We start from the raw sequence: 20,814 nt of genomic DNA, 5'->3' as shown, positions 1-20,814 counted from the left end.
AAGTAATGTGGAGGCGTCCTCGGTAGCCTGATGTAAATTGTGATGAAAAGGGTAGAAACGCAATGTTTCTTTTCTATGTGATGTGTGGAAGCGAAAGGAAACAGGTTTGCTAGAAATAATTTTTTAATATACATGCAGTGACTATTAGCATGTGTTTCGTGTTTGCATATTATTATTTAAGGGAATGTAAACTATTGATAAACACAGGAAAAATCGGAAAACCAAAAAGACACCAGAAAAAACCCTTGCATTCATTCATGTGCTTATAATGTCTTTCACCAAAATAACTGACATTACTCACAAAAGGTAGAAATATATTTAAACTCTATACTAAATGTACCAGCCATACACAGTATGTTCAGTTAGAAATATGCAGAATGCAAAGTAAAGTGCGATGCTGCCCTTTTCTAATATTTTCGTTTCTTAATCCATCTTCTAATGTGTATTTTTTGACTGATATGAGGAATTTCAGTTATGACTAAATTATTCAGTTTATGTCTTACTTGCATGCAATCCAAGCGTTATATCATCAAACTAGCAAACGAACAGCATGTGTTTTATACATTTTCAATTGTATATCTTTAGTTGTCTTTTTGTTTTATTTTATTTTCATTATTCCACAGATATTTTGAAGTTTTAATTTTTTGATTCCTGATTTCTTTATCATGATCAAATTAAATGTCATAGCATGGGTAGTTAAAATTACTTATTTGCTCGATTACTTCGTTTTATATCAGAATTTTTTTATCACACATGTGGTTTTCGATGAATTTTCATTACTCTCGTTTTTTCAATAGATATTTTGAAATAACAATTTTAAACAATTAGGATTAATTTTAAAAAATTTCCTTGTAGTTATTCTTCTGAAGTTGCTGTTTCAGTCTGATCATGAGAATAAATCTGTATTTTTATATTGTGGCCGTCCTCTAGTACTTTTCCTTTGTAGTTTCTTATCACTTCATTCCACTTTTAAATCATGTGAGTTATATGTGAATGTAATAAATTTGTGGAAAGAATGTGACCTTGTTTAACACTTGCAGTAACAAAGAGGGATACTTTACGTCAACCTCTTGAAAATATTGTAATCCTGCCAATGTTTTCTACCAGGTTCGATACATGTTTTAAATTTTTCAGTTAAACTTAACGGAAAAATTTAAGTCTCTGTAGCAGATGTTACTTGCTACAGCAAAAGTTGTAAGCAATATTTCCCTGTTCAGGGCCTTACTTACACATAAATACCGTTTTTAAGAACTATGTTAATAGTAAGAGTTAACAATGAATTAAATTTGCAGATTTTTAAATTTTTTCTGTGGTCATGGAGTCACTACTACAGGTTATTGAAAGTTCGTTGATGTTGCTGACAGTGTGATAAAAGGTGTTTTCAGGTTCTGGATCCAAGTTACACATCAGGTGCTCTTTAAAAAAATATGCTTCTAATTTGATTCAACTACAATTAATGAACATTTTTTTTTAATTTTTTTGGGTGTGGGCATAAAGAAACTTTCCCCCTTTGGTGGGGACCGTTATGGAAAATGGCATGGTATTGCAAAGATTACCCCCTTCATTACGATATCATCTCACTGTTACTAATTTTATTCACTGTTTTTATCATAAATTTAGTTTCATTGCATCTTCTCATGGCCTATACAAAGTATTGTGGAATTTCATTTTCTTGTTTAATATGCTAAACACCTTGACATAGTCGATAAAAGCAATGTGTTCTAAGTTTTTAAATGCTCTTCTTTTATTCATAAATCTGTTCAAAGTGACTGTATTATGCATTGTTGTTTATCCAATTCTAAATCCAATCTGGTCTTTAGTTACAATTGTTTTGGCTGTTGATCTTACTTGTAGACACAGGATTTTTAAATATTTTATATTCATCTGTTAAGACATGCTCCTGTAATTGTTAAGTCATTTCAGTCTCCTGTCTTATAAATTGAGTATACAATGGCTGCTGACAAAATATCTGATATTCTTGCTTTCTCCAAGCATAAGTTTAGAAATTTAAACATCTTGGTTTAAGAAGAATTCTGTAATATTTTAATAACTCACTGTTAATTCCACCCACAACAGTAGCCTTTCCCTTTTAGTTGTTTCTAAAGCTTCTTCTAATTCTTCCAATTTAGCATATCTACCTGTTTCTCATAATCACACACTTTTGTTGTTTCATTTGGTTTTTTTTTTTTTCATGGCACAAGTTTCATGATTTTGTTGGCATTGTCTCTCATTGATTGCATTGTTGTTTAACATATCTTTTCCCTTGTGTTTGAATTTTTGATTGCCTTATGACGAGTTGCTCATTGTCTGTACAGATCATTTAGCAGGTTATTTATATATCTGTTCTAAATGGCTCTGTGTGGTTTTTTACTCTCTTGTTTATTAGTTGCTCTTCTTAGTTATATTCGGCTCTTCCTTCTCTTGTTTTTTATTTTTTTGTAGTTTTTGTAGATCTTTTTTCTTCTCTTTTCTTTTTGCTTTTTCCTACTGTTTATTCCATATTCCTAACACCTTCTTATTATGTATCTTAAAACTTGTTTCCAGTGCTGCTAAGGCAGCCTTCTGAAAACTAAACGAATATTATCTCACTCTTCATTAATGTCTTCAGTGGTGAGTTTCATTAGCAGTTGTTCATTTAATTTCCTATTCCTATAAGGGTTATACACTTTTATGTTGTAATAAGTGTACTTCGAGTTTTTTAAATTTCTGTATCTGTTATTTCTCAGGCTCCATCTCGTTAATATTTTTGGCTTAGAAATTACTAAGTAATGATTGGAATAGGTGTCACTTCATGATGTACTCTTATATTGGTTTAAGTGATGATGTTGTTTGTTAATTATTTTGTAATCAATTCATGACCTTTTGCCTTGAGATGACAATAATAACTGGTGTATACCCATTTTTTTTAAAAAAAATGTGTTACTTATGTTCAGATTATTAAAACTTACAAACCTAGCTGTTGTACCTTTGCATTTAAAATACTTTCTCCTTGACTATGAATTGCATTACATTGATTCACCACTATTGCACTGAAATCTGCAAGTAATATGAGTGTCATTTTCGTTTTGCTTATATACACTCCTGGAAATGGAAAAAAGAACACATTGACACCGGTGTGTCAGACCCACCATACTTGCTCCGGACACTGCGAGAGGGCTGTACAAGCAATGATCACACGCACGGCACAGTGGACACACCAGGAACCGCGGTGTTGGCCGTCGAATGGCGCTAGCTGCGCAGCATTTGTGCACCGCCGCCGTCAGTGTCAGCCAGTTTGCCGTGGCATACGGAGCTCCATCGCAGTCTTTAACACTGGTAGCATGCCGCGACAGCGTGGACGTGAACCGTATGTGCAGTTGACGGACTTTGAGCGAGGGCGTATAGTGGGCATGCGGGAGGCCGGGTGGACGTACCTCCGAATTGCTCAACACGTGGGGCGTGAGGTCTCCACAGTACATCGATGTTGTCACCAGTGGTCGGCGGAAGGTGCACGTGCCCGTCGACCTGGGACCGAACCGCAGCGACGCACGGATGCACGCCAAGACCGTAGGATCCTACGCAGTGCCGTAGGGGACCGCACCGCCACTTCCCAGCAAATTAGGGACACTGTTGCTCCTGGGGTATCGGCGTGGACCATTCGCAACCGTCTCCATGAAGCTGGGCTACGGTCCCGCACACCGTTAGGCCGTCTTCCGCTCACGCCCCAACATCGTGCAGCCCGCCTGCAGTGGTGTCGTGACAGGCGTGAATGGAGGGACGAATGGAGACGTGTCGTCTTCAGCGATGAGAGTCGCTTCTGCCTTGGTGCCAATGATGGTCGTATGCGTGTTTGGCGCCGTGCAGGTGAGCGCCACAATCAGGACTGCATACGACCGAGGCACACAGGGCCAACACCCGGCATCATGGTGTGGGGAGCGATCTCCTACACTGGCCATACACCACTGGTGATCGTCGAGGGGACACTGAATAGTGCACGGTACATCCAAACTGTCATCAAACCCATCGTTCTACCATTCCTAGACCGGCAAGGGAACTTGCTGTTCCAACAGGACAATGCACGTCCGCATGTATCCCGTGCCACCCAACGTGCTCTAGAAGGTGTAAGTCAACTACCCTGGCCAGCAAGATCTCCGGATCTGTCCCCCATTGAGCATGTTTGGGACTGGATGAAGCGTCGTCTCACGTGGTCTACACGTCCAGCACGAACGCTGGTCCAACTGAGGCGCCAGGTGGAAATGGCATGGCAAGCCGTTCCACAGGACTACATCCAGCATCTCTACGATCGTCTCCATGGGAGAATAGCAGCCTGCATTGCTGCGAAAGGTGGATATACACTGTACTAGTGCCGACATTGTGCATGCTCTGTTGCCTGTGTCTATGTGCCTGTGGTTCTGTCAGTGTGATCATGTGATGTATCTGACCCCAGGAATGTGTCAATAAAGTTTCCCCTTCCTGGGACAATGAATTCACGGTGTTCTTATTTCAATTTCCAGGAGTGTATTTTTTAATTTTTGCAAAATAGAATAAAATTATTTTGTTTTATCTCCCTTTCCTTCTTTTGTTGCTTATATTGCCAGTACCATCAAGTAATTTCTGCAGTATTTTAATCTTACAGTCAGTATAAATAAGAGTCTATTATATTACAGTTGATTTTATCTAACAATAGACTAGCTATTTGCCTCTTTCACTCTGATTTAATCACTTCTCCAGCAATTAATATTTTCTCAGTGTCATGCTACTACATTTGTACTGCTCAAGTTCTGCAGGTGATTACACTTTGGCCCTAGGTTTCACGCTCGCTGATCGCTGTTTTATAACAAATGATTTTTCTCCCTTTCCTAATACAACTGAAAACAACCACAGTGACTGATAAGTACTACTTGATTTGTGCTGCATATGTTGTAGAGTAAAGACGCAGTATTTCAAGATTATCATCCTGCTGCCAGAAAGTCACAACTGCCACTAATTGTTACAGTATTTGTATTATTAATTCGGTCATATGAGCATCTCTGTCGCTCATGGTGGTGCTGGAATCATGGAAGCATTGGATATTCGCCACTCAAAATACTCGACTACAGCGTGGGGTGTAAGGATCTGGTGAGATGCAGGAATTAGTGATCAACTAGGATAGTATAATTTTTCCACAAGAGAAGCATATGGGACCATAGAGACTCGTCACTTTTGTTTATGGTGCACGTGACATTATGGTGGGCGTCTACTGGTACTGACATGTGACTGGTAACTATGGTTTTCAAAGTTGACTGTGTGGAAACTTAGAAGATGCTCGTGTTATTAGTTGAAGGCAATGTTATCGAGAAAACAGACAGTAGTAGGAGGACTGTTGTCAAATAAATGGATTTGGCGAGGCTTTTTGCGATTAACCCATCATGTTTCCTTTGTAAATCAAGTGTCTTCGATTTCTTTGACTTGCGAAGTAGTTTTTTCTCTCTCTTTCTGACTATCTCCCGGGAGCTATATCCTAGTTGAGCTTCACTTTGAAGATTGCAGATAATTAAGGATTATGTGGAGACTGGCAGCAGTGAATGTTGCCAGTTCAGTAGCACTCATATGGAACTTATCTGGAGATAATAGCACAGGGATGAGACTCGCTGGCATAGTTCCGTCACATTTTTAGCTGGGAAGTTGGGTCAACTGTTACTACGATGACGACACTAGTGCGTGGCGGATACTACCCACCGTGATCTCATGTCACCAAAATACCTGTTTGAGTTGACTCGAAGAGACCTTCAGTGACATATGTTTGGCGTTTTTTCGTAATTTAAGAGTGATTTAACTACGGGAATTTTTGGAGAAAAACTCATTCCTGTTTCATCCCAAAATTTGTATATTTCATCGCCTTCATGTCATCTGAACCAGTATTCGACTTGTTCACAAGCTTTTCAAATTATTCCACTGTCATGCAAAGAGAGAGATTTTTTGCCTCCTTGTCAATCCGTCATTTTGGTTTGCTCTATGAATGTGACCCACAACCTCCTTAATAATCGAGAGATGATAATATCGGGAACAAGTTTATGTCTGCAGGAGATGCCTTGAAAGTGTTAATAGGCTTTCCCACTTTTCTTCTTAAATAAATGAAATTATAATTAGCTTTTTCCTCTGAACCGCATTGGGAAGCAATTACGTTAGTCTTTAACGTAGCAGTCTGTTGTAAAAATCACACCTCGATGATTCCCATGTGAATGCTCTGATGGTACAGAGTTGTTGTTAGAGAGAGTACACTGGAGTCCAAACTATGTACTACATGCACAACTTCAAGGACACGCACAGAAGTTCCGTCCTACGCTGTCCAGGATAACCTCATCATGTTTCATTGGTTCCTCTCTGTCTTAAACGCTCTGAAAATAGAAAATCTGATTCGTAAGTCTCTTTTCCCTTTTATCGACAAAGCATCAACAATAGTTAGACCTTAATTATTACGAGTAGATGATGCCGCTTTCTGTTTTTTAGACTGAATGACTAAGGATGGCATATTCGAGGTATTACTGGCAGCGTTTTGTGTCTCTTGTTCTACATTCCAATAACAGCTGCTTCTCCTTTGATGCTACCAGTAGCTGGAATTGCACTTGCACTGTTTCATTTCCTTCAGGACTTTCTGGGTCTGGATTCTCCATCAGTGTGCAGGATTTCCTCCAACAATATGCTTTTCTGATCTGAAATTTCATGTTATTCACAGTTTTTAAATCCATTTCTTGATTTTCCTATTATTAAATCAGTGTTTGTTGCTTTCTCAATTTTGTTATTATATGTTTAACATAGTGCTATTGAAAGCTTTTCTAAAGAAAATTGTTTTTAATTCCGTAATTTTTAAGCGATGTAATTTAATTGTAATGTTAATAGTGGCTGGTGACTCTCAAAGAGATGACTCAATTCCTGTGAATGAGTTTTAATTCTTAGCATTCTTAGAACACAAAACGTGAAAATAGCTATGACTGCTGCTGAGGAGGAGGTCCATCAAATAGTTACCCCTGCTCCTTATTTCGATGTTGCCGTAGCACTCAGTGCATCTGGATACATTTTTTAACTATGCTTTACAACCGCATCACACCTAAAGAAGTGTGAATAAAACTTCTTCGCGCACTTTCAAATCAATGAAGTGGAAGCCAGTGCAACTCTGTCCTGAAAGCATGTGCGTCTCAAGTGGAAAACATTTCAAGAAACACATTGGCTGCCTTCCTATCACTAGCGTAATGGAGAATTGGCAGTATTTTAGAATACTTTTGGCGAATATGTTTTCACCTGCTTACTTTCTGAAGTGGCTTAGCATCATCCCGCTAAATTCACTTCACACATTCTTGTCATTTCCATTAAATAATCTGAATGATTCTCACTTAAGGTGTAACAATGAGTTATCAGTTTTATGATTTACTTGTATGAAGGTCATTCCACATAGAATATACATCTAATTTCATATTTTAGTTGCCAGTTATCTGTGCTATCAATCACTATAGCAATGAGAGTGTACTGCAGGGAGCACTGGCTCACTAAGAAGGTGGTAACATTACTGTTTCGTGCAGTAGAAACGTTAACTCTTGGTTTCCATCTTGCAAGAGACCTGGGCACCCTGTCCGGGTTTTACCTCTTAACTTACCGAGCTATAAGTTTTCAGGTAAAATATCAGTAAAGAAATCATATCTTCCCACTCTTAAATCTTCTCGCAATCTAGTTTTACTATCCCTGCTCCCAATCAGGTCTAAAAATGAAAAATTTAAGAAACTGTGACATTGTACCCTTGTGAAAACTTACAAAGTGTAGCATGTACATATGTAATTTTATGTATTTTTCCATACCGGAGGTTATTGAGCATTGTGACTATTTCTTTAAAGGATAATGTTGAATCAAGTGCGCCATTAGTTTCACTTGAAGGTGGTTTATTTAAATCACTACCGTTTTTGAGTTTATGTCCACCTTCAGATGACTGTACACTGACTTTCATGTCTCCACATTTAATTTTACAGTTTTGATTCATCGTAAAAGTCAAGTATGTAATCAGAATGGAGACATAAGTTAAACCACTGAGAAAGTGATAAGACTTGATTGTATCTAGATTAGATGGAATATCCAAAACAAAAATGCACATTTGCACCGAAGTAACTTTTTAAATCACTGTACTCTGAAATGCAACGCATATGGCCAATAATACCGCAAATCAAGTATTTATAAGCTTTTATGTGACAGTTTCATATAGTTCTATACGTGACAGACAGGAGGGACCTTTACTAAAAGGTATTAGTAACACTTGTATAATTTTCGGCGTAAAAACTTTGATAAATCCACCTTTACAACACATCTGAACGAAAATGTCCAGTCGCACAGAGTGGCCGCGCTGTTTGAGGTGCCATGTCACGGAATGCGCGGCCCCACCCGCTGGAGGTTCGAATCCTCCCACGGGCATGGGTGTATGTGTTGTTCTCAGCATAAGTTAGTTTAAGTTAGTTTAAGCAGTCTGTAAGGCTAGGGACCGGTGACCTCAGCAGTTTGGTCACTTAAGAATCCACACAAATTTTGAAAATCTCCTTCAAGAACTTGGAATTTACTTTCACAGTTCAATTACATTCAGTTCACAGTGAACGAGCACATGTAGCAAATAAGTCATTTGTACACTTCTTTCATGAATTAATTCGAGACATAAACTGTAACATATTGTCTTCTCCAAACCACCAGTCATAAAGTATTGTATTTTTAACACCTTACCACATAGAGAATTTCATCTAAGGTATCTGATTTCTTTAAATATTGTGGCTCTCATAAATTATAAATATTTATTACTTTACACTCACTGTCTAGTTTAGCTATACGTTCTTTATTTGCTTAATAAAATATATTACGTGCCAAACAGTGCTCCCACTTACTAATTAATTTTGTGCACCCCTGTTCATAGTAAGTAAGTAATACCAGTAACGCAAAAAACGTCACATATTATTATATGAGAATGACTGTGTAACATATTATTGTGTGGAGTGCTTATTTCCTCATTATAATCTAATAGTTTGGTTCTATAGCTAAGTAATAATTTTCATACTGCAGTATTATCTTCTGTACTTCCACTTTGCAACATCTTTGCACCTCTTTGCCCTAATGACATTGACTATAAATTAATTATTAATAAATTCTGTATTAGAATATAAACACATTAGATGTTGCGAGTTCACGCTTCGTCTAGAGCTAATAACGTTTTAAGCGGTATTAACGTGTGAAACTTGGTATTCAGTGGTTTAAATGATTAGTTTGGTGCAAACTGTGCAATCATTTTTTTCGCACGTGTGCGTCTGGACTATAGACGTTCCCAAGGGAAGGCCTCGGCCCCCAGGAATTGTAGTGCACATATTTTACACGTATATAATGTGGATAACGATCATTTCTCCAGGATATTATAAGCTCTCGCTGTACACTTTGTCCCTGTTCCTGTGTAACGGTTTCTATTTCCCCATGAGCACATACAACAGAAGAGCAGCTCCAGTGGCCGACGAAATTTCCTGCAGAAAATTCCGCTTCCTACAGTGTTGCCTGCTCGTGCAGGTGACGATTATAAGATTGTATTGCATTGACTACAATAACAAATCGAAAATAGCATTCGGTACTTGTGGCATCTGGTGAATGACGAGGCAGTCGAACAAGGAAATGAATAGGTTGTAATTGACCTGCGTGTTGTCACATTCTCATCCAATGACGCATCCTCCGCTACGACCAAATTATGAGTCATTCATGTGTGGCGTTCGATGTTCTATTGCAGTGTCTCTAGCTTAGTATGCTTAACGTCTTGGTTCGATTCACAGTAATTTCTAACAGGCATTTACAGATCCTTATCACGTCTACTAATACTAACAGGGTTGTATTGCGATTCCTAATCTACATTAAACATGTTGTGTCATTGCTACAAATGGAAAGAGATTCATGTAGGATGATCCACGACGGAGACAGAAGTCGTGGCATGTAGAAACTCTGTGACGAGTAAGCTTCCTTAGATCAGACATTATATTTTATTTAATGAATCAATCTTTATGTAAGGTCACAGGGCATTTACTTCTTATGCAAGAGGATATCTTCAAACTGTTGGTGATGGACTCGAATTCTCATATCTTCAGTATCACGGAATTTGTTCTCTTATAGTTCCATCTTTCATTGTTTCCCCAAAATTCCAAACGCCTGAAATTATCCATGAAAGGCGGGACTCGGCACCTAGTTACGTCACCCATAACAACAAGTGTGCCCTGGTGACATCACCCCATGGGCTACACAGTTACTGCTGGGCGGTGCAATTTACCGCTATGCTCGGCTGTCCTGACACCGCAATCCACTTGCGCGTCTGTTATTGCGACTCACATGTTACCACACAAGCGGCTACGTTTCGTGGCCGTTAACGCAACGCTCTACATTAGCTTCCACACTACGTCTCGTTACTTTTTTTAAAGTCTTATAATTTTAATTCTAAAATTAGGTTGTGGCACTACACAGCTGTTATGCTTCCAAGGGAGCAGAATTCGTGCACTGCGTCTGTTTCGTGGTTTCTAATTTCCGTGATGAATTTGTAGCTAATGTCATTTCTGTTGTGCCTCATTACTTCGATGTCTCATCGGCGTAATCACAATTTACTGCGTGTGCCCATTAGAGTGTTCACTCCACTTTCATTGACGATACCAACTGCATCAGCGATTCATCTCATTTATATTCTCACACACTCAATTTTAAAGTCAGTTTCTTTAATTTCGGTCTTTGCTTGTTGGAAATAGAGATTGAACTGTGGGGACAGAAGAACGCAACCCTGTCTTCTACTTTTTCTAATCTTTGCTCTTCGTTCTTGCTCTGACTTTCTCCATTGGCTCTTGTACATATTGTATTATACATCAATCGCCCTTCCCTATAGCTTAAACCTATTTTCCTGAAAATTTCGAACATCTCGAACAATTTCCAATTGTCGACTACCTTTCTAGATCGAAAGTCGTATGAACGTGTCTTGCGTAATACTCCTACCTGTGGCCACCAGAAGTTGCTACAAGTTCCCCTTGATGCAGCTTGATACACGTGAAATAGCATATGGTAGAAAAGTGGAGTGAGATACAAGTGACAGATGATACAGTATGTACCAGTCCCGTGGGAGAGTCTGCCAATTGTACTGAACGTGCTTTTAATTGTTCGGCACGTTCAGGTGATGGGCGCAAAAACACCTAACTTCTCTTATTAATTATTTATATACTTCTGTCCGCCTCTGTAGTGTAGCGGTAGCGTTACCGCCTTCTCCGCAGGGGGCCGGTTCGGTTCCCGGTAGGGGACTGGGTGTTGTGTGTCCTTCATCATCATTTTCATCATCATTGACTAGCAAGTAGCCGAAGTGGCGTCAGCTAAAAAGGACTTGCAATACGGCAGCCGAACTCCCCCGAATGCCATAAGATCATTTTTCATTTTATATACTTTTGATTGTATTTAACTCAGTTTTTAGTATAACAATTTCATGGTTCCTCACAAATCTATCGTTTTTCTTACTAAAGTTTTAAGAAAAGTAAGAGTAAGGATGTTGTTGTTGTTGTGGTCTTCAGTCCTGAGACTGGTTTGATGCAGCTCTCCATGCTACTCTATCCTGTGCAAGCTTCTTCATCTCCCAGTACCTACTGCAACCTACATCCTTCTGAATCTGCTTAGTGTATTCATCTCTTGGTCTCCCTCTACGATTTTTACCCTCCACGCTGCCCTCCAATACTAAATTTGTGATCCCTTGATGCCTCAGAACATGTCCTACCAACCGATCCCTTCTTCTGGTCAAGCTGTGCCACAAACTTCTCTTCTCCCCAATCCTATTCAATACTTCCTCATTAGTTATGTGATCTACCCATCTACGTTTCAGCATTCTTCTGAAGCACCACATTTCGGAAACTTCTATTCTCTTCTATTCCAAACTATTTATCGTCCATGTTTCACTTCCATACATGGGTAACCTCCATACAAATACTTTCAGAAATTACTTCCTGACACTTAAATCTATACTCGATGTTAACAAATTTCTCTTCTTCAGAAACGCATTCCTTGCCATTGCCAGTCTACATTTTATATCCTCTCTACTTAGACCATCATCAGTTATTTTGCTCCCCAAACAGCAAAATTCCTTTACTACTTTAAGTGTCTCATTTCCTAATCTAATTCCCTCAGCATGACCCGACTTAATTCGACTACATTCCATTATCCTCGTTTTGCTTTTGTTGATGTTCATCTTATATCCTCCTTTGAAGACGCTATCCATTCCATTCAACTGCTCTTCCAAGTCCTTTGCTGTCTCTGACAGAATTGCAATGTCATCGTCGAACCTCAAAGTTTTTATTTCTTGTCCATGGATTTTAATACCTACTCCGAATTTTTCTTTTGTTTCCTTTACTGCTTGCTCAATATACAGATTGAATAACATCGGGGAGAGGCTACAACCCTGTCTCACTTTCTTCCCAACAACTGCCTCCCTTTCATGTCCCTCGACTTTTATAACTGCCATCTGGTTTCTGTACAAATTGTAAGTAGCCTTTCGCTCCCTGTATTTTACCCCTGCCACCTTTAGAATTTGAAAGAGAGTATTCCAGTCAACATTGTCAATAGCTTTCTTTAAGTCTACAAATGCTAGAAACGTAGGTTTGCCTTTCCTTAACCTTTCTTCTAAGATAAGTCGTAAGGTCAGTATTGCCTCACGTGTTCCAGTATTTCTACGGAATCCAAACTGATCTTCCCCGAGGTCGGCTTCTACCAGTTTTTCCATTCGTCTGTAAAGAATTCGTGTTAGTATTTTGCAGCTGTGGCTTATTAAACTGATTGTTCGGTAATTTTCACATCTGTCAACACCTGCTTTCTTTGGGATTGGAATTATTATATTCTTCTTGAAGTCTGAGGGTATTTCGCCTGTTTCATACATCTTGCTCATCAGATGGTGGAGTTTTGTCAGGACTGGCTCTCCCAAGGCCGTCAGTAGTTTAATGGAATGTTCTCTAATCCCGGGGCCTTGTTTCGACTCAGGTCTTTCAGTGCTCTGTCAAACTCTTCACGCAGTATCTTATCTCCCATTTCAGCTTCATCTACATCCTCTTCCATTTCCATAATATTGTCCTCAAGTACATCGCCCTTGTATAGACCCGCTATATACTCCTTCCACCTTTCTGCTTTCCCTTCTTTACTTAGAACTGGGTTTCCATCTGAGCTCTTGATGTTCATACAAGTGGTTCTCTTATCTCCAAAGGTCTCTCTAATTTTCCTGTAGGCAGTATCTATCTTACCCCTAGTGATATAAGCCTCTACATCTTTACATTTGTCCTCTAGCCATCCCTGCTTAGCCATTTTGCACTTGCTGTCGATCTCATTTTTGAGAAGGTTGTATTCCTTTTTGCCTGCTTCATTTACTGCATTTTTATATTTTCTCCTATCATCAATTAAATTCAATATTTCTTCTGTTACCCAAGGATTTCTACTAGCCCTCGTCTTTTTACCTACTTGATCCTCTGCTGCCTTCACTACTTCATCCCTCAAAGCTACCCATTCTTCTTCTACTGTATTTATTTCCCCCATTCCTGTTAATTGTTCACCTATGCTCTCCCTGAAACTCTGTACAACCTCTGGTTCTTTCAGTTTATCCAGGTCCCATCTCCTTACGTTCCCACCTTTTTGCAGTTTCTTCAGTTTTAATCTACAGGCCATAACCAATAGATCATGATCAGAGTCCACATCTGCCCCTGGAAACGTCTTACAATTTAAAACCTGGTTCCTAAATCTCTGTCTTACCATTATATAATCTATCTGATACCTTTTAGCATCTCCTGGGTTCTTCCATGTATACAACCTTCTTTCATGATTCTTAAACCAAGTGTTAGCTATGATTAAGTTGTGCTCTGTGCAAAATTCTACCAGGCGGCTTCCTCTTTCATTTCTTAGCCCCAATCCATATCCACTTACTACGTTTCCTTCTCTCCCTTTTCCTACTACCGAATTCCAGTCACCCATTACTATTAAATTTTCCTCACCCTTCACAATCTGAATAATTAATTTTATTTCATCATACTGTAAGTAGACTGTTTAGGTTTTTTTATTGGTAACGCCACGTAGCGCTCTGTATGAAAATCACTGGCTGTGCTGTGTGCAGCCTGTGGCTAGTTTGCATTGTTGTCTGCCATTGTAGTGTTGGGCAGCTGGGTGCGAACAGCGCGTAGCGTTGCGCAGTTGGAGGTGAGGGAAGAGGGACTTAGAAATACGGGAAAGCCGCAAAATAATAACACAGGGCATTTCGGAAGTTATGAAAGAAATTGGCAATGTGCACCGAATTTTGAGATGGAACCGCCGACACGACGTAACAATGACTGACATGCGACTCGCCGACACGATGATTTTGACAACAAGCTGTTCATTACTACACGTAAATTCAAAACATTTAAGAATTCTGGCAACGACATTCATCCACGACCATGGCTTCATCAATTCTCTCATTGTTTTCCTCTCAACTGGTCGTTGCAGCACAGATTAGAATTTATGTGTGGCTACTTAGAGAATGAACCAGCTGTAAGAATACGATCGGTCATTCACGATTGTTACAGTGAAGGAGATTTTTATCATGCCTTCCTCTCAGCATATTGGTCTCAAGCTACACAAGACCGAGTAAAACATAGCATCATAATGATGAAACATTTCGAACAATCTGAATTCTCCAGTCTTGTGAAATATTTTGAAGACATGTTGCACAAGAATCAGTACCTGTCAAACCCATACAGCCCCTCAGAACTCATCCGCATTTGCTTAATCAAATTACCTGAACATTTACGACATATTATTTTGGCAGGACGTTGCAAAGACGACATTTAAGCTTTTCAGGGACTCTTACAAGAATTAGAAATTGACACTGATAATCGCGGAACGACAAAACAGGAACATAACAATTACAGGTCACACCCGTCGCAATTCCGCGATGAAAGAAATAATAACTGGACACGACGAGGCTATTCTCACAACACAAATCGTGACCAAAACAGACACCATCCGTATGACAACCACTGGCAGAGTAATAGTTACATAGAAGGATCGCATTTATGTAGTAATGAATATGACAGAGACAATCATAGCCGGCCGCTGGTGGCCGAGCGGTTCTGGCGCTACAGTCTGGAACCGCGCGACCGCTACGGTCGCAGGTTCGAATCCTGCCTCGGGCATGGATGTGTGTGTTGTCCTTAGGTTGGTTAGGTTTAAGTAGTTCTAAGTTCTAGGGGACTTATGACCTCAGCAGTTGAGTCCCATTGTGCTCAGAGCCATTTGAACCATTTAGACAATCATAGAAACAGACAATATGGTAACAAGAACTATTATTATCAAGGGAGACAGAATACTTTCAGACGCAACAGTTCAGCTCGCAGTTACGATTCAGGGAGAAATTCTCCACCACATGACCGACAAATAAGAAACTATGTAAACTACCGACAAAACGTCAGACCTGAATTCCATCAGAATTGGCGAGCTTCAAGCAGGGCAGGGCCTTATCGTCAAGGTGAATTTGTAGAAGTTAGGTCTCCTAATCCCAATAACGACGCACGCCAACAAAGAGACAGACAATGACTCGCACCGCAGGCAGCCACGTGCGCCAGCTGGTTCAGGGAAAAATTACATAGACGCTAACCTTGAGAAAAATGTTAGCATTCTTTACCGATGTACCATATACCACATGATAATTCCACTGAAGCTGAAACTCTGCGTACTAGGAAGAGTAAAGGTTTACACCACATTTCACATGTAAAACCGTTTATTGAAAGATGATCTGCTTTTTAACTTTGTCTTTGCCATATAACTTTTCACTTCACATTTCTAGTATGCATTGTCAGACTTAGAAACTGTTACCATGCAACAATGTTTGAAGTTAAATATCCAGTCAAGAACCAAGAGAACTTATTTAAACAGAAATTACGAATGCATTGTTATTGTGAACAGACGACACAGTGTTATTGTGTGTGTACATTCTTGCTTGTTAGTTGCACGATTACGTAACGACTATAAGGCTCACATACTTAGAACATTTACCAGTACTGCTAATGAGATTTTAATGCAACATTTTGGTTTACTTGAAAATACATTCTGGATTTAAAGTACTTTCAGTGAGATACCAGATGACTTAGTGGTTAGTTTATGTGACAGATACACGATTTTTCATTACGCTACTAATGAGTGACAATTTACAATGTTGCTTTTGCAGCGTTTATGTTTTATATCTGCACAGTTTTTCTGTATTATTCTGGAACGTAAAACATGTTTTAGTAGTAAATTTTGTGGTATAGCTACAATGAGACAGCCTTCTTCGTAGCACAACAATACGTTACATTATAGTACTTTCTTGATCACGGTAATGTACGTAATAACTACGATATCTATACACAAAGAATTTCACTTTCGTTTATGATGAGGTAAGTACATTGACTTCTGCAGAACTTGGCTTTCGGAGGACGATAACTACGACACTTCCACAGAGATTATCTTACAACAAGACGCACAGTTTAGCGCTACAGTACACGTATTTGAGTGATTAATTTTGTACTTAACACATTTATTTTTCAAGATTTTTCAATTACAAAGAAAGTTTTCCGTGATACATTTCATTCCATTGCTGTTATCTCTAACACGTTATGGTATAATTACATTAATCCTCAGGGGGTACACGCCTACTTTGTGTACCATGTGTCTGGCAAGCATAAGGAGCCCTAGCTAATATGGTATTTGCTTATACAACTTTACACATCGGTACCATATTTCTCCAACATACAAATTAAACAGCTATCTGATCATTTAACTGAGAGAGACAAATTTTTTACTACATCGGTGACACATGTTTACGCAATTACACAGTTGGGTAACTTCACACTTATGAAATTGTATTTTGTCTGTACTTTGTGAACTGTTCATATTTTTTTGGAACTATTGTGATACTGTGAGAGCTTTGAATGATGTATTTGGTAAGGGAGCATGATTTTTAAAGTACGTTTGAGGTAGATGACACTATTGAAATGAGCAGAGAATTTTTTTTAGGTTTTGACATTATTGGAGAAAGCTACGCCTTTTTTGAGATTTGGCTGAGGTTTTATGATGTTATGATGACGATGTGTATTACGCTGTTGCGGTATGTTTATGATCAATAAGGTGATGCTATATGAGGAATTTGATTATGCTACGTATTTATTATGATGAAATATTGAAGAAGTGTCGACGAATATGTATATGTGTAATAAGGTAAGGAATAATGAGTAGTGGTTAGGGACTCTGACTTATGAAAAAGTATGTTGGAAACCAAGAATCGTACTTTAAGAGTTATGAAATGTGTCTAAATGCGTGAATGTATCACAATGCCGACGAATATTTTTTGAACTCTGTTATTTTTATAGGATTTTGTTTCTACAGATTTGCAACGCAAATTCTCGAACTGTGAAATTTTTATATGAGACTGTCACAGTAGTGCAAACTGGTGTCGTAAATATTTCGGTAAGAAAGAGAAGTGACCTTGACGTAATGCGTCTTGAGTGGCGTTGCACAGTTGGAGGTGAGCCGCCAGCAGTGGTGGATGTGGGGAGAGAAATGGCGGAGTTTTGAAATTTGTAAGACTGGATGTCATGAACTGCTATGTATATTATGAGTTTTCAACACTATTAAGGTAAATACATTGTTTGTTCTCTATTAAAATCTTTCATTTGCTAACTATGCCTATCAGTAGTTAGTGCCATCCGTAGTTTGAATCTTTTACGTAGCTGGCAATAGTGGCGCTCGCTGTATTGCAGTAGTTCGAGTAACGAAGATTTTTGTGAGGTAAGTGATTTGTGAAAGGTATAGGTTAATGTTAGTCAGGGCCATTCTTTTGTAGGGATTTTTGAAAGTTAGATTGCGTTGCGCTAAAAATATTGTGTGTCAGTTTAAGCACAGTCAAGTATAATTGTTGAAAGGGTACGTTTCAATACATTTCTTCAATTTCTTCGTCATCTGCAGAGCTAGTTGGCATATAATCTTGTACTACTGTAGTAGGTGTGGGCTTCGTATCTTTCTTGGCCACAATAATGCGTTCACTATGCTGTTTGTAGTAGCTTACCCGCATTCCTAATTTCCTATTCATTATTAAAACTTCTCCTGCATTGCCCCTATTTGATTTTGTGTTTATAACCCTGTAGTCATCTGACTAGAAGTCTTGTTCCTCCTGCCACCGAACTTCACTTATTCCCACTTTATCTAACTTTAACCTATCCATTTCCCTTTTTAAATTTTCTAACCTACCTGCCCGATTTAGTGATCTGACATTCCACGCTCCGATCCGTAGAACGCCAGTTTTCTTTCTCCTGATAACGACATCCTCTTGAGTAGTCCCCGCCCGGAGATCCGAATGGGGGACTATTTTACCTCCGGAATATGTTACCCAAGAGGACGCCATCATCATTTAATCATACAGTAAAGCAGCATGCCCTCGGGAAAAATTACGGCCGTAGTTTCCCCTTGCTTTCAGCCGTTCGCAGTACCAGCACAGCAACGCCGCTTGGTTATTGTTACAAGGCCAGATCATTCAATCATCCAGACTGTTGCCCTTGCAACTAATGAAAAGGCTGCTGCCCCTCTTCAGGAACCACACGTTTGTCTGGCCTCTCAACAGATACCCCTCCGTTGTGGTTGCACCTACGGTACGGCTATCTGTATCGCTGAGGCACGCAAGCCTCCCCACCAACGGCAAGGTCCATGGTTCACGAAGCTAGAGTAATGATATTGCAACCAAAATGCTTCAGACACCTTCGGGTCGCTTTGACGCGCCTGGGAGACGAAGTACACACATAAAAAAAGGTTTGCATCACTCCGGTTCCCAGACCCCCTGAAGTTAGACATTGCCTGTGGATATTGTATCACAGACACAGTCTCTTTGACTGTTCAGAGATGTCACTAAACCCGCCCAAAGATGTAAACAACCATACATGAGCAGTGCCTATTAGACGGAGGGCGCCCGACAGCCGATAAGTTCCAGTCATTCCACCAGGAGGGAGGTACCGGCTTGTGTAGTCAATAGTTCAACCATGCCTAGACGGTCAAAACCGAGGTTCGATCGCGACCGCATTGTTATTTTGTGCCAGGAAGGGCGCTCAACAAGGGAAGTGTCCAGGCGTCTCGGAATGAACCACAGTGATGTTGTTCGGATATGAAGGAGATACAGACAGACAGGAACCGCATATGCATGCCTCACTTAGGCCGTCTAAGGGCTATTATTGCAGTGGATGGCCACTACCGACGGATTATGGCTAGAAGGAACCCTGACAGCAACGCCACCATGGTGAATAATGCTTTTCGTGCAGCCACAGGATGTCGTGTTAAGACTCAAACTGTGTGCAATAGGCGGCATGATGCGCAACTTCACTCCCGACGTCCATGGCGAGGTCCATCTTTGCAACCACGACACCATGCAGCGCGGCGCAGATGGGTCCAACAACATGCCGAATGGACCGATCAGGATTGCATCTCTTCACCGATGAGTGTCGCATATGTTCTCAACCAGACAATCGTCGGAGACGTGTTTTGAGGCAACCCGGTGAGTCCGAATGCCTTAGACACACCGTCCAGCAAGTGCAGCAAGGTGGAGGTTCTCTGCTGTTTTGGGGTGGCATTATGTGGGGCCGACTTACGCCGCTGCTAGTCATGGAAGGTGCCGTAACGGCTGTATGATGCGTGAATGCTGTTCTCCGACCGACAGTGCAACCATATCGGCAGCATATTGGCCAGGTATTCGTCTTCATAGACGACAATTTGCGCCCCCATCTTGCACATCCTGTGAATCACTTCCTTCACGATAACGATATCGCTCGACTAGAGTGACCAGCGTGTTCTCTTACCATGGACCGTATCGAACATGCCTGGCGTTTATTGAAAGGACTGTTTATGGACGACGTGATCCACCAACCACTCTGAGGTATCTACGCCGAATCACCGTTGGGAAGTGGGACAATCAGGACCAACAGTGTCTTAATGAAGTTGTGGATAGTATGCCCCGACGAATACAGGCACTCATGAATGCAAGAGGATATGCTACTATTAGAGTTTCTTGTGTGTACAGCAATCTGGACACCACCTCTGAAGGTCTCGCTGTATAGAGGCGCAACATGCAATGTGTGGTTTCTATGAGGATTGAATACGGCGGAAATGATATTTATGTTGATCTCTATTTCAATTTTCTGTACAGGTTCCGAATTTCTCGGAATCGAGGTGGTGCAAATTTTTTTGTAGTGTGTACTTCGACTGCGCTAGTTACTCTTTCGCGCGTTGTGGAGGGCCGGACGTGTGTGATATGATACTCACTTTGTCTAGTTTGTACGGGAGAGCAGGACATGTGTATCATATATCGGAAATTAGATGAAAGAGTTACCATACAATTAAGAAAGTTATGTCGAGTGTTGTAAAAGACAGTGTAAATATGTGAATATTTGAATAGTAACCCAACAGGATACATTAATGAGAAGTGTCGCCTACCGTCAAAGTCAGTACCAGAGATCTTGCCCTTTGTAGCTGGAGAGACTAACTTGGGCAAGTGGCATTCCACAAAGAAGCACAACTACAGGTTTGAAATGACTGCATAGCCTCCGCCAAAGAAGATACCACGACCGACGAGCTGTCTTCTGCGCTGAGGACACAAATTTAGAAGACGACAAGTTAATGGAAAGAACGATCAGAGACTCTTATTCAGTCCTCCAGATCTCTCCAGCTTCCAGATCTGACTTCCAAACAGACACATAATTTATACTTGATTTACATTGTGTTTTGCTTTCATTATCATGCACAATTTCAACACAT

Source organism: Schistocerca nitens, chromosome 7 (assembly GCF_023898315.1).
Source record: "Schistocerca nitens isolate TAMUIC-IGC-003100 chromosome 7, iqSchNite1.1, whole genome shotgun sequence".
NCBI classification, from domain to species: domain Eukaryota; kingdom Metazoa; phylum Arthropoda; class Insecta; order Orthoptera; family Acrididae; genus Schistocerca; species Schistocerca nitens.
Note: the sequence above shows the minus strand (reverse complement) of the source record.